At 40.2% G+C, this 15940-nt stretch overlaps 1 protein-coding gene across 1 annotated transcript in view; it reads right to left on the bottom strand.

Annotated features, from left to right (window-relative positions):
• Positions 1-15940, bottom strand: part of LOC148348797 (partitioning defective 3 homolog) — a 387206-nt gene that overhangs the window by 119352 nt on the left and 251914 nt on the right. The window lies entirely within an intron of this gene.

Genomic DNA, 15940 nt, shown 5'->3' on the forward strand with positions numbered 1-15940 from the left:
TAGAGTATTTAAACAGTGCTAAGGAAAATACACACTGTCATAAAAATAGGGTAATATGTAAATGTGGGGTGGGGTTTAATGTGGGCTCTTACCCGCCGGGTGGAGTTTAAGAGCCTCATAGCATGAGAAAGAAATGATCTCCTCAGTCTGTCCGTGGAACAAGACTGTGACCAAGTCAATACAAACAAAACCACAAAACACAAATATTTTCAAACTGGGGAGAGAGAAGCAGATGATTTTCTAGGCTGCGGTGATGAAGGGTAAGAGGAGTTGTTTATAATGTTGCAGTATTGCAAACAGCCAATGGCATTCAAACTGGGTAGAGAGAATCAGATGATTGTCTAGGCTGTTTTGATAAAGGGTGAGAGAAGTTCTTTATAATGTTGTTGACTGCTGCAGTCTTTCAAACATACAATGGCATTCAAACTGGGTAGAGAGAAGCAGATGATATTCTAGGCTGTGTTGATGAGCTAACTAGCTTTGCAGCAACCACATTCACTTTGTTCTTAGCACATTTGTTGTAAACTTTTTTTTTTTTCCAGGGAAAATAACACGCATGAAAAAACAGCACCCATCTACTGTATGTGAGTGTAAGTGACGGGAAGATCATTTGAAGGTCAAAACTCGGAAGATTCGTTTTGTTTCTGCTCGGCCGACCCGAAAACGTATCCGAATCTTCCGGCCCGGAGCTCCTAACACACATTTGAGACGTTGTTCAGTGAAAGGGCTGAAAAAGAATTAACTCCACTTCCATTGAAGTCTTTGCTTTCAAAGCGCCATTAGAAAGTCGTTTTGGTACTTTACACCGTCGCTCTTCTCTGTGGATGAATTTGAGTGGCCTTTATTTTGTCTTCTTTGGCCACTTGTACCGACTGATTGCTTTGTCCTTGGCTAGAAAGACGGTTTAAGTGGGTTTTTTTGTGTTGTGGCTAATGTGAACAACCTGGTGAGTGTTAAGTTTATCAGCCATTTTTTTAAATGAGTCTCAGTTTTTGTGCAATTATAATCAATCCTGAATAGTTTTTACTTAACTTTATACCACTTTTATTTCATCACATATTTTACTATATGTTTGAGGACTTTAAAGGTGTGCTTTATAATCCGGTGCACCTTGTAGACTAGAATTACGGTAAATACAAGTACAAATTTATAATTACTGTTAAATCCCTTTATACTAATTAGACATTCATGAATGTATCAATTAATCAAATTATAGTTGTAGACCAGATTTCCTAATAATAATGTTTAACTTTCTTACTATTTTACCTTTTATTACAGAAATGTCACTCTTACTGTGTTTTAATGTCAGAAACTCCTTTTATATATATATATGACAAAAAAACAGTTCACAAATAAATATTTTTGAAGGTGCCATTGTTTAATATGGTGTGTATTACAGACTCTAAATACAGTATATGGAATATTTTATAGTCTGGTGCACCTCAAAGTCCCAAAATGATAGTAATCATATTGACAAAAACAAAAAAGTAAAACTATTTCTTAAAAGCCATTGAAAACGAAAGTGTTGGCCAAGTTTTAGTTGAACATTTTCATTTAACCTTTTTTGGTTGAGGAAAAAAATACAAATAACAAAAAATCCAGAAAAGGCCATGCTATGTTCAAAGAAGACAGGTTCTAGACCAGGGGTCGGAAAACCTATGGCCCGCGAGCCATATATGGCTCTTTCTATGAGTACCTGTGGCTCAGAGACAAATTTGATTGCATGCAAATTTTATCTATCTCGTTTAAAACTTGAGCCATTGATCCTGTTCAGATACACGTAAAGCCAAACCAAAGCTGAATTACAAAGCAGTACTTTGCAGAATATATAGGACACGTTTTCACTACAATTTACAGTTAAGGTGTCAAAAAAAAATGTTTTGCCTGTACAACACTAAATAATCATTTAAATAAAAGCTCACAATATAATCTGTGTTCAGTGTTCAGATACCTCATGATGAATCCACAGAACAAACTAAATACGCCAAGACACCCGAAGAGAACTTAAAGTTAATTTATTGGGTGAGTAAGAAGGATGGGTGGAGCTATGCAAAAAGTGCAAGCACTCCTTCCCATCTCTCGCTCTACGCCGTCTGCGCCAAAGGTAAGCACACCAGGCTTCCTGTTTGCAGAATGTTGTGACATTTTTACAAAATAACTGCTTGCATCTGGTTTTGAAACCAATATGGATGAAAAAAAAAGGTCAAAATGAGTTTGACCGATCTTGAGTAATTGCAAGAAAGTTTAAAGTGGTATGTTTGTTGATTTTGGGACACGGGCTCTGGCATTATTCTCTTTTCATATTTTTTATCAAATCATCAAAAATAAATGTGCTGAAGACTAAGCTTTTGTCTGGGTGCGCGGGTTTAGCAATTTAGTAAATTTGTCTCATAATATATGGTGTGGCTCTTTCCCAAAATAAAATTAATATATTTTGCTTTTATGGCTCTTTGAGTCAAAAAGGTTCCCGACCCGTTCTAGACAAAATCATGCAACTCTTATCTCATTTAATTTGAAAAAAAAAAAAGAAAATAATTTTAATTTGTTTTAAGTGAACTCCATTATTTGTCTTATTCTTACTGTTTGGTTGGTTTGTTGGTTGGATCCCTTAACCACACGGGTCGTAGGGGCACCATTTCCTGTGGTGTGTCTTGGGCAAGTTCAGCCTACTGGCGCCCATCCCTCTCCAAGCCAACGTATGTTTACACCCGGTCTGGAACTGGGGACTTTTCGTGTGATAGCTAACCACTGCTTTACGGAAACAAAAATACTATTTTTTTTAATCATAATCTAAACTTCTATCTCAATCAAATCTATTTATTCTAAATCTAGCTAACCTACTTTAAGAATCCTGATTCAAGTGTGTCTGCATGTGCGTTTGTATGTGACATATAGCCTCCGAAATGGCATAACTGATTTCTGTGAACATTTACACAGTTGTACTTTAGTACGCCCCAAACGTCTTTAGCTAGGTTTCCTATAAAGTCACCCACAAAATACCAAAGCAATGGAAACACATCTGCTTTCATGGGGTCTGCTTTTTGGGGTTTCTAACGCCCTCCGGCAGCCAAATTGAGTACTGCAGCTCTTGACCACAGACCACTCAAAGCAGCCGAAATGAATCTTCTTTCGGCCCACAACTATGTATAAGGTATTTTGTTGTTATCGTTAACACATAAATAAATGTGATAATTAAATGTTTTGACAACATTTACAAAGGAAAGCACAATTATTGCTTTAATTCCTGAAACTCCCTTTCCACCATCAAAATTCCATCTTTCAGCTCTAGAAGTGAAAATGAGTGTGCAAGAAAAAAAACGAACAGAACACATGGGGACTTGTATGGCTACTGATGTTTTGGAGCTCTGGGGGAGCTGAGCTCTGTCTAAATATGTTCCGAAAACAGCAGGGTGGCATATACGAAGCGACAAGAATGGGATTCAGAACGTTTCACGCCGGATGGGAAAGCACTTTGTACTGCATCAAGGATACATGTATTTATTCATGATCTAGTAGGAGGACACACCGCTGGAGATATCTTCGATCGGTTCCCGAATAACCCAGCTGAGAGGAATTTTGTCTATACTTTGGGGACATCGATTTTTTTGTTGTTGTCCGGGTTAGTGCGAGAAAAAAAAAACAGTTTCCGAACTTTCAATCTTTGTGCGCCAACTAGTGCAGTGGTGTCAAATTCATTTTAGCTTGGTGGGTACGTGGTACAGGGTTTCGTAGACCTTTTTCATGGACATATTCAAGCACTTTTTGAAGGACTTCCAGAGCCAATGACCAATGCCAGGTAGCATTAAGTGAAAAGTCCGGTGTGAATCGTGTATTTTGCAGAGCCAATATATACAATTTTTAATCTTGTGTGTGCTTTTATCAAGACAAATCGAGAATATATTTGTTTGCAAAACAAATGGCTTCTCATATAGGTGTTGTAGGAAGTTCCTTCCATTCAAATTTACAACCGGGAAACTGTCAGGACCAGAACGGAAACAGGACCCAATTGCGTTACGTTTCTCACAAGATGTAGTAAAGGAAAGAAGAAGGGCTGCGCCCACGATCCGGTGTTTGCTAGGCGCCGGAAGCAATTCGCTCTCGTATTCATTTTGTGATCAGAACATGGAAGTGGATCTTCCGTAGCGAGCGGTGGCAGTGTAAAGGACGGAAAAACAGGTCGATAGCCAGGACAGGAGAACAAAAAACGTGGTCGGGGTCAGAAACGGCTCGTAAGCCGGGACGGGAGAGCAGACGTGGTCAGAATCAAAAACTGGTTGAAGCCGGGGGACAGACAGGAGCAAAACTAGGTGGGAGTCAGGATCTAAAAAGGCTTGCCTAGTGGTAACTGAGGTTCGCAGACAGACTGACAAAAGGGGACAAATAAGAGTGGCTTTAAATAGGGACAGGGAGCCAATCAGAGTCCGAGGCAGTTGGCGCCAAAGGAGCGGGCACAGGCGATTCACCTCATTAATCATGACAGGAAACACTACCTGAAGGTTTTGCATGGCCAAAAATAATGTCACACTGTACATACTCCTTGCACTAACAAAACATTTGAAAGTGCCTTGTTTAGGTGAAGCGTGCACCTCTCCTCTATGAGAATATAAATGCATTATTTTCAATAAATACAACTTTCAAATTAGATACAATTGTGTTTACACTTTAAATGCACTGCTGACTTCAAAATATTGCACAATGGGAGGTAGTTTGGTTGTCTTATTGGCATCGTCATACAGTAGGTTGCTTACACTTTAAGCACAAAATAAGAGTTACATGGACTGTTCACTCTGCTAGCCTCTGGGAAGAGGTACTGCAGTGTGCGGTGCAGGACCACCAGGTTCCACAATAGTCTTGTCCCCCTGGCCATTAGACTATTAAATGGTCAATCAAACACATAGTAAATCTAAACTGCTGCTAATCTGTACATCTGTTGGTTTTGTTTGACTTTTTTGCACTACTGGCAGTTCTTTATAGCTAGCCACTCCTTGCACATCTGTTCTCCTCTGCACTATTGTACTACAGTGTTATTGTTACTGTTTACCCGACTTGTTTACCTGACTGCCCATTTTGCACATCTGGTTAGCTGCTCCTCTTGCACTCTTTGCACTACTGTAAAATACTATACATAGCCATAATTATTTAGTTTATTATTAGTACTCAATACTCCAACTCAATACAACATTTTATTTATATCTGTACATTCAAGGAAACTGTGCGGGTCAGATGTATCGACATTCCGTTCTGTATAAACGTGTACTAGAATGAAAATAAAGTATATCTGAATCTGAATTTTTCAGCAAGTGGGGTACTTAAACTGTTCAATCCATCCCCCAAAAAATGGAAACCATTGGATTATTTTCATATGGTTGGAAGATTCTTTGTCCATGCTTTTTTATATGTATGTACCAGTGCCATATCCCCCTTGTGGGAGGTGGCTAGAGTCAAGAACACATTAACATTTTGTACTCTTCCTGGGAGATTGATGCAGAGGAGGGGATTCCCAGCCCCCTTACTCAACCCAACTAATGTGTTGCAACATCTCGTTGGGAGTCATTAGGTGACCAAGCCCCCCAATTCCAACCCTTAATGCAGAGTGCCAAGCAGGGAGGCAATGGGTACCAATGTCTTAGGTATGACTCAGCCAAGGCTCGAACCAGCAACATGCTAGTCTCAGGGCGGGCGCCCTACCCCCCAAGGCCACAGAGCTTTTTTTAAACACAAACAACAAAAACAATCATAGATTCAAGGAATGTCTAACATTCAAAACATACTATTTCGCGGAACGGACTGATGACAATATTTCTCAAAGCACATCTAAATATATTGTACGTTAAACTAAGTTTAATGAAAATAAAATACGAAAAAATATATGGTTTACAGCATGATTCAAGTCAGTCTTTTTTTAATCGCCAATGTTTCTTTCCAATTACATTATTGCAAACAAATAATGAGTACCAATGTGCTGCTGAATTACTGAAATTCATCGCTAGATGGCAGTGTGTCCCAACAATTGCAGAGCACTGAATCTCTTTTCTGTGATCACCCAGTAATGCCGTAGTGATCTACCGGTAGATCACGATTGACCCTGGTTCACACCATATACAGTTTCACTTCATTTTCAAAATATTGCGCGGTTCTAATGTTGACTTTGCTATGTTTGTTATTGTATAAATATTTATGTTGTATACTGTTAAAATAAGAGTTATACCTAGCAATAAATAAAATAAACACTTTCAATGCCTGAAATGTTTGTGCTGCGTTTATAATTATGACAATTCCAAACAAAACACATTTATATCAAATCATACTACCCGGTATGTTTGTGGATCGGATCGATAATAAAGCCCCGAGGATCGCCCACAACTAGGTTATAAAACAATGAAATCACTATCACTTAGTATGATGCCATGAGGCACGCCACTCATATTTGAAATTATGGAATACAATTCCAGTTTTCATTTCCTTTGTTGGTACGACATTTCAATTTGTATTGTGAGCTGTCGTGCTGCTTCTAGCCCGCCATCGTCTCTATCCGCAATGGATGACTTGTGCTTTCTGTATTGTAACCAGGCTGCACAAAACAAAAAGATGAGGCCCCTTCAACCTAATTGCCTTTAATGTCTCTCATAAATCATAGCCCGCCGCATGGATACGTGTGTATGTGTGTTTTTGTTGAGGCTACGAGCAAACGTTTCAAAGCCTCGACACCCGCTGATTTAAGTCTCTCATTACGACACAAATAAACAATCCAGATGTATCTACGCATCCATTCGTTAAAGTGCGTGAGCTGGGCCTGTTGCGGAGCACAATTTACATACAAACACCTCCGAGGGAAATTGGCATTATGCATAGACACGGCAATAAACCTCACAAGCATCATCAAGATGGTGGTGGACTTTAGGAGGACTAGACTAGACTATACCTAACCCATCAAATGAGGATGTGTAGAGTTTGTCCAGACCTACAAATGCCTGGGTGTGCAGCTGGACACTAAACTGGACTGGACTGCCAACACAGAAGCTCTGTGCAGGAAAGGACAAAGCCGACTGTACTTCCTCAGAAGGCTGGCCTCCTTCAACATCTGCAAAAAGCTCCTACAAATGTCCTATCAGACTGTTGTGGCAAGCGCCCTCTTCTATGCTGCAGTGTGTTGGGGAGGCAGCGCTAAGAAGAAGGGTGCCTCTCGTCTTAATCGACTGGTGAGGAAGGCGGGCTCTGTTGTGGGCACAGAGCCGGACAGCCTGACAACTGTAGCTGAGAAACAGGCACTGAACCAGCTGCGGTCAATCATAGACAATTCACCACATCCACTACACAGCATCATCTCCAGACAGAAGAGCAGCTTCAGCGATAAACTCCTGTCACAGTCTTGTTCCACGGACAGACTGAGGAGATCATTCCTCCCTCATGCCATGAGGCTCTTGAACTCCACCCTGTGGAGTAAAACCCCACATTGAACCCCAACCCCACATTTAAATGCTCTTTATTAACACGCTATATTGGGTATTTTTGTATTCTATATGTTTTATTGTATTTTTTTAACACAAGGATACTGCTGGAAGAGTGAATTTCCCTACGGGTATGAATAAAGTATCTATCTATCTATCTATCTATCTCTATCAAAAATCATAGATTTGGGCTGAAGCAAATGTGGGGTTTTTCGTTTCGGAGCTGTGACCCAGATACGGCACACCACATTTCCAATGGTCCTCTTTAATCACTGGCACTAGCCCATCGCGGGCACGTAAATTCCGGATTCCACAGACAAAGTGTAAGCCGATCTCTCGATGAAGACTGTTGTTTTTGCAATCGCTTGGTACGTCTGCAGATGGACGTATTCGTCGATAAAAGGGGGGGAAAAACAGTCAATGGTATTTGTGCGCCTCGCAGAGACTATGGAATGCAGGCGTGGACACACACGCCGGTCTAAATAGTGCATTTCAGTCTGTCGAAGAGGGAAGACAGCGGAAGCGCTGATCCGTGATATAAATGCCAGAGGGAGACGAGAGAGGTCTTTTTTGTCAATGCTCCGATGAATGTACAGGGCAGATGGGATGCAGGGAGGGATGTGGGTGTGCATATTGAGGGTGGGGGAATGAGCTGGAGTGACAGTAATTGTGAGTAAAGTGAAGGCGAGCAACAGAAGCCGGGGGAATAGATTGGGAATACGCCCTCCGCACGTTATCACGAAAAACACTATTTACTTTCAAATCATATGTACGGTTGGCGAACTTACAATGTACAGAATATTCCAGATCTTGATTACAAACATAGGCTTTAGCTAAAATGGCTGATTTTGTTTAAAATGTTATTTTTGGGATATACTCAAAGTTTAGTAGTGAAAATAAAGAGATAAGACATCAATAGATTGTGAACTTGCAAGGAGAACAGGAGAGAACCAAGAGCACAGATAAGAAATTCCAACCTGTTCTAAAAGTCCTCTCAAGAGCGTTTTTTGTTTATTAAATCTCCTAGATTACAAAAAGCGGAACTACCTTGAAGAATTTGGCCGATAGTAAGAACAGTGTGTAATAGTCAAAATAACGAATCTCCTTTGCAAGTGTCTACTATTAAAAACAGAATATCATCACTTATTTACGAATAATTATATTTTTTTACATATCTGCTCGGATATACTTTTAAAATATATTTTTAGAAATTATTGTTGAAAAAAACATTTCTAAATACCCCAACTAAAAAAATAAATCTAATTTTGTTTTTGCTATTTATTTTATATATTTTTTTTAAACATGTTCTTATTTCCAAATACATTTCAATATGGAGTGGCATATGTTCTCACTTTTAAGTAGGCCTATTACATGAATAAACTAATTCTTAAAATAAAATAGAAATACAAATAAACAAAATCATAATAATGGATAACAATAAATTAAAATCAGCCAAACTCCAGTGGATTATTTTTTTCTAATTGTTCAGTTACTTTTCTGATATTTTTCTAACCAGATTTTTAGCATTGGATAACTCAGAATCAGCTAATTATACAATTTATCTAAATAATAACACTCTTAGCAACATTTCTCTTGTATAAAATGAAATATTGATATTTTTGCAACTGTTATTTAAAAATTCAATCCTGTTCCAGAATATTTTTCCTGAGTCAAAAAATTCCTAAGGTACTTGTGCAATTAAATACTAAAAAGTGTAAAATACGTGACGCATTATTTATGTACAAGCATAATGGCGCGACGTTTCTAGGGAGGGGAGTTGCTGGGCATTCTACTGGGAGGAGGTTGTTGGGAGCGTAGTCCGATGAAAAAGCTAAGGAGTGCCAAAGCAGATGTTAATCAATTTTGTTGGGGTTTGTTTGGGGTGCCTTGACACAAAACCTACCTAAAAACACTCTCGGAAACCCAAAGTACAACTGCGTAAATGTTCATGACAATCGGTTCAGCCGTTTCGAAACCTATCGGCCGCATACGGACACATACGAACAGGCACGCTCGGAAATCGGGATTTATGTAAAACTTTAGATAATGCACATTTTTTTCAACTTTAAAAAAACACTTCAGTTTTTAGGTGCGCGTTGTACAAGAGGTTTTGCAGTAGTGTATTACAGTATAAATATCCCTGACAATAAAACATTAGATGTATGAGAATCAAAACAAGGTTACGGCTGTGAGAGCGCCAAATACTAATAGTACACCAGTATAGATCAGTGATTTTCAACCACTGTCCCGCGGCACACTAGTGTTCCGTGAGAGATCGTCAGGTGTGCCGTGAGAAATTATCCAATGTCACTTTTTAAAATGTAAAATTTTATGAAACAATTATGAATCATTTTCTGCAAATATTATGTCATTGTCAAGTGTCTGTGCTGTAAAAACAGGGGGGATTATAAATTATATTGTAATTAAACATACTGTTCAGTGTCATTTGACAACATTTTTGGTTGGTGGTGTGCCGCGAAATTTTTCCAATGTAAAAAAACGTGCCCTGGATCAAAAAAAGGTTGAAAAACCCTGATATAGATGACATATGAAAAGTCACGTGAGAGAACGAAGAACACGGAAAGTTGTACTGGAAGATATACATGAACGAGGGAAACAACCCTATGGTGTATTAAATGATGAATCGGATTTAGAACGACATTTAATAAATACATTGTAAATTTAATATTGGTATTGTGCTCATAGTTTATATTGTCTATAAATTATGCTTGCCCATATCCAATGTTTGTCACTTACAATGCTTTGCTTGAGTTGGGAAAAGGTGATTAAAAAATCGATACAGTTTTAATAGAATAATTGTGCATGTGTAACTGGTGTAATAATAACTTTTGTTTGGTTGAAATTCCTGCTGAAATATATTGGAATTGTTTGTGTACAAGTGTCCTGCAATGACGAGTCCAACAGCGCCGCCTGCTGGTATGGGGGAAGAATTAGTTTGGCCTCTGATCTTATTAACGGAGTGCGGATATTGTTAGCAGTCTCCAGCGCGCTGCTAACAGTAAGCCACAATCTTTTGGTGCTTCGCAAAAAAGTTAAATGACAACATTAAAACCGGAACTGACAAATCTCGCAACATAAACAGTAATGTTATAGAAGTTGTCACGCTGTTTGGATTTATTTTCGTTTAGTTTCTGTCGCCATTTATGTTAGTTTTGCCGCACGTTGTACTCGACTGAAATGCTAATTTCCCTCATGGATGTTGAAAACCGGTGGAGGTGCTAACCCCATGGTGTGTGTCTGTTGTGTCTCTCATTGCAGCAACTGTAATAAAAGCCTCATTATCCAGTCCAGCCTGAATGTGGATCCTTGGTGGGACGAGCACACCGCGGTTACACATAAGTGTGCGTAATACACAAATATACGATGCATTTTCATATTTTATATATATATATATATATATATATATATATACCACAGCCATATCCCCCCTAGTGGGAGGTGGCTAGAGTCATTTCTGACTCTTTTTTGGAGATTGATTCAGAGGAGGGGATTCCCAGCCCCCTCGCTCAACCCAACTGAGGTGTTGGGAGTCATTAGGTGACCAAGCCCCCCAATTCTAACCCCTAATGCTGAACGCCAAACAGGTAGGCAAGGGGTACCAATGTTTAAGTCTTAGGTATGACTCGACCGAGGCTTGAACCACAACCTCCCAGTCTCGGGGCGGGCGCCATACCCCCAAGGCCACCGAGCTGGTATTATTTATTTTCATATTAAGCTCCAAGAAATACCTACTGACCTTCAGGACAAAGGGAGAATAAAGCACTTAAAACCAGAAAAAAATCATAAAAGTGGGGGAGGAGAAAACTGATCCATTTCATGCAAAACACGTCGAGACGAGCGGCACTATATGGCTGCGTTTAATTGGGTGTCTTTGATGGAAACCAGCGATGTAATCCAACATCGATTGATATTACCATTGCAATTCAAAAGCAATTTTCCCAGCTTATTCATTCTCTCTCAGCGCCGCTATCCTCTCCTTTCTGGTCTTATCGTGTACATGTCGGGATGTACGCACACATCAGCGGGTGGGAAGTCGTAGGATGGGAAAGGTCATTTCAGCCAAAGGACCCCCATTTCATTACATGCTAAGCCCCTGTCCGTGCTCTGGTGAGCAGACTAGCAATGAGATCTACAGTAGTAAAGAGCTTCATTGACCCGACGTGTAGGGGTAAATAAATTGATTTTATGTGCATTTTCTTCTTCTATCAAATATGTAAAATCAAGCGTGAGTTGCATTGCTAATTGGTCGGACTATTTTTGTCAACGTGCAGTCTAATTTGACTCCGGTGAAACACATTGTAAATACAAACAAATTCAAATAAATGGTATTCGCGGATGGAAGGAATTATGGGTAACTGTTTTCTAAGGGCAGCACGGCGGAGCGGTGGTTAGCGCATGTGCGGCACAGTTCTGAGGTCATGGGTTTAAATCAAGCTACCAATCTTCCTGTGCGGAGTTTGCATGTTCTCCTCGTGCTTGCGTGGGTTCCCTCCGGGCACTCTGGTTTCCTCCCACATTCCAAAAACATGCATGTCAGGTTGATTGGCCGGTCCAAATTGTCCCTAGGCGTGAATGAGCGGGCGAATTGTCTGTCCCTGTGTGCAATGCGACTGGCTGGCAACCAGTTCAGGGTGTCCCCTGCCCAAAGCCGAAAGATGGCTGGGATGGGCTCCAGCACCCCCGCGACCCTACTGAGGATATTCGGTGCAGATAATGGATGGATGGATGGATGTTTTCTGAGGTTGAAAATCTCAATTTACTGGTACCTGTGTCAGGACCAGAACTGAAACAGGACGTTTGCCACAATTTTTATTGAAAGAGATAGGAAGGGTTGCGCCCACGATGCGGTATTCGATGGGCATGGGAAGCAAGTCGCTCTCGTACTCGGATAGTGCTCCGAACGCAGAAGTGAATCTTCCGTAGCGAGTGATGGCGGTGTCGGGGACGGAAAAAACGGGTCGGTAGCCGGGACTGGGAGAGCAAGGCGTGGTCAGGGTCGGAAGCGAGTCGTAAGCCAGAACGGGAGAGTAGGCGTGGTCAGGGACAAAAAGAGGTCGTAAGCCGGGATGGGAGAGCAGACGTCGTGGGGATCAAAACGGGTCGTAGACGGAGACAAACGGGAGCAAAAACTGGACAGGCGGGAGTCAGGGTCGAAAAAAGGCTTGCCTTGAAAAACAGAAGTTTGCAGACGGACTGACAACAGGGGACTGAAATAACTGGGTTCAAATACTTACGGGGAGCCTGCAGCGGTTGGCGCCAAATGAGCGGGTACACCTGAGTCACATCAGTAATCATGACAACTTGGGTACTGTTAGGGAAATTTTGGTTTCGAACCACATAGTCAAACCCTGGTTTTGTAAAAAATAAACAAAAACCCTTAAGCATAACTTATTATGTTGTTGACAAAAATTACAAAACATTTTAAGTAACCGAAATCGAACTTTGGTTGCAACAGCAAGAGTGCCAAAACCCCCAGGCCACAAGTGATGCAAATGACAAACGAAGAGGAAAATGATTGTATTCCACTGTCATACTATTTTTATTCACAGTACCAAATAGATTGGAGAATAAGGAAAGTAGACATTTTGTCCTGAAAGATATGAAAAAACGCATACAAGCATGACAAGGGAAACAACATGTTGGTGTATTTGATGATGAATCAAATACCCTTTTGCATGTCATCTGCATCAGTAGTGTTACAGTGGTTAAGTGAGTGCACTCTTACTGTCGCGACACAGGTTTGATTCCCGGTGCATACGATGTCTTTTTCTTTTTTGGTCAGCAATGTTTTTTGATTGATTCATAACTTGCTCAAATGTGGTAATATACTACAAGAGAACACACGTGTATACATTCTGTATGCATTTCCAATCTTTATCACCTTATTCCGCGGTATACAAGGCACACTGGGTTATAATGCACTCTTCATATTTGTGGCCAATATGAATTTTTAGGTGCGACTTATTATCTGAAGAAAAAAAAAAAACATTAAATTGAGCAGTATTCCATTGACTAGAGAGGAAAGTTCTCGCTATTTATTGAGTCAAGGTCACCCTAAGGACATATTGCTGCAGGTTAAGAGTCTTAGGAGGTGCAATTGAATCTATCATGTATGCAGTATGTTCTAGTTCACAGGTGTCAAACAGGCGGCCCGCGGGCCAAGTCAGGCCCGCTAAAGGATTGAATCCGGCCAGTGAGACAACACTCAGAGAAGCGCAAGAGAAAAACAAGCTGCAGGTTGAAATATGTCAACTTGATGTTGCCAAAGCCAGGTGCCTCTCACAAAGACACTGTACAGTGGAACCTCGGTTTTCGAACGCCTCTCAGTTCGAACAAATCGGTACTCGACCCAAAAATTCGAGAAATTCTTGCTTCGCTTTTCGTTCAAAAAATCGGAGTTCGCACGCCGGTACGATAGGGGCGATGCTGAGCGGCGTAAGGGTGTAGATTGCCCCCACCCCTCGTGAAGAACTGTTGTCACGTGACCACGCACTTCTTTTCGCTTTCCTTTTTAATATCGGTGAACGGAGTGTTTTAACCCCTAATTATGCCTCGGAAGAAGGTCGGTGCAAGCAGCAAAGTTGCTACAGGTGAAAAAAGAAGAGTAGTGCGTACAACTATTGCATTTAAGAAAGAAATAATAGCAAAATATGAAGAAGATGTGCGAGTTTCCCTTCTTTCGAGGGAATAGAGTATGGCTTCTGCAGACCACCACAAAGGTAAGAAATCCTATTCATGAATCTTTTTTTTATCCTTTAACCGCTCACCACTTGTTGTGGAGACCCCAGTGCTAAATGACGTGTAAACGACCTGATTTTTTTATTTTTACGCGTTCATGTTAGCGTAATCTTTCGTACGGAAGATCACGCTAATGCGAACGTACGATTAGCCTGGGTTAGCTTCATGTTTACGTTCATGGTAAACCTTCAAGGATTTGGAACGGATTAAAATGATTTTACATTACTTTTAATGGCAAAAACAATTTTCTGTGATCGACCAAATCGGTTTTCGAACAGGGTTCTGAAACGGATTATGTTCGAGAACCGAGGTTCCACTGTACTTATATTTCTCTCTCTCTCTTTTGTTTCTCACGCTCTCTCCCTCTCTCTCTTTTTCCCGCCCTCTCTCCTTTTCCCTCCATCTTTCTCTTATTTCTTTATCTTTTTCTTTCTCTTTTATCTACTAGTCCGCCCCCCGACAGAATGTTTGTTCCATCGTGTGCCCCCTCGAGTTAAAATGAGTTTGACACCCCTGTTTTAGTTAGTCCTACAAAAGCTCCCTTTCATTTCCTACATTAATGTAAGTACATTCTTAGAAGAGAATCAAGACACAATAGCAGCCTTTGTGAGATCCCCCAAGGTGTGGTATCATTAGTAGACAGTCTGTAGACCTAACAGGGATGGGTGCACCGCTCCACTTAATTTCAGCTCTTTAATAACGGACTATGATGTCTCGGAGAGCAGAGCATCAGCTCCTCGTCAGAGTCGCAGCCAGCCAGACATCTCAGGATCTCATTTCAGGTCGACAAGATTTCAGATTCAATTAAATCGGTCTGGCGGCACCAATGTTCCCTCTAATTTTCCTTACGGGTCTGAGCGTTCACACAAAGTCGGTGAGCAGCGCTTGAAACAACAGTGAGCAAACATAATCCCAAGTGTGGCAACTAAATCATTATCAAACATGTCCAAAACTTGATATCAAGTTACATTTTGCTAAGTTTCCGGCAATACAAAATTATTTTTCTTTTTTAAATGAATTGACTCACGTACTATTGCAAAAGTTGTACGGCCTACGTCGTTTGTCCTTACAATTCTTTCACAAGATATCCATTTCTTTTTATTTCCTGATATATTTTGACGCATAATATTAACATTTTTGGGGGCTTATTTAGTCGGTTGTAAGATACAGAACTGTACTTAATCACATTTTTTAGTGGAAGTACAATGTTGGCAAACAAGATTCACTTGATATAATTGGAAATTATTTGAATGCAACAAAAACTTTTTCTTCTTTTTTCCGTGTGTTTTTTTCTACTTTTTTTTTTAAATTTCTTTTAAAAAAAGCTCATTGAGTTGACTTTTTTCCTACATTTCTTTCTTTTCTTTTTTTCTGGCTTTTTTCTAAATTTTTCCTTCTTTTTTTCTCTTCCGTTTGTTTCTTTTTTTCTCAGCTTTTCACTACTTTTTCATTTTGATATTTGTTTCTCTTTTGTTCCAATCCCCCCTTCCTTTAAGTCATTTTGTGCATAATTTTACATAATATTTGGTCATGTTGGGATTAAAAAAAGCAAAAACAACCTGAAGAGCCGTTTAGGACCCGAAAGAGCCGGTTCCTTTTAGTGAGCCGAGCCAAAGAAGCCGGTTTCCCGACAAACTCTACTAACTTTACTCAACTTCGTTCTCCTTCGACTCGACTTCAAAATACCGCATTTAAGACACAACGTCAGGGGAACCAGTGCATTTTTACCTTCA

Source organism: Urocampus carinirostris, chromosome 18 (assembly GCF_059441175.1).
Source record: "Urocampus carinirostris isolate Australia breed hairy pipefish chromosome 18, RoL_Ucar_1.0, whole genome shotgun sequence".
Lineage (NCBI taxonomy): Eukaryota > Metazoa > Chordata > Actinopteri > Syngnathiformes > Syngnathidae > Urocampus > Urocampus carinirostris.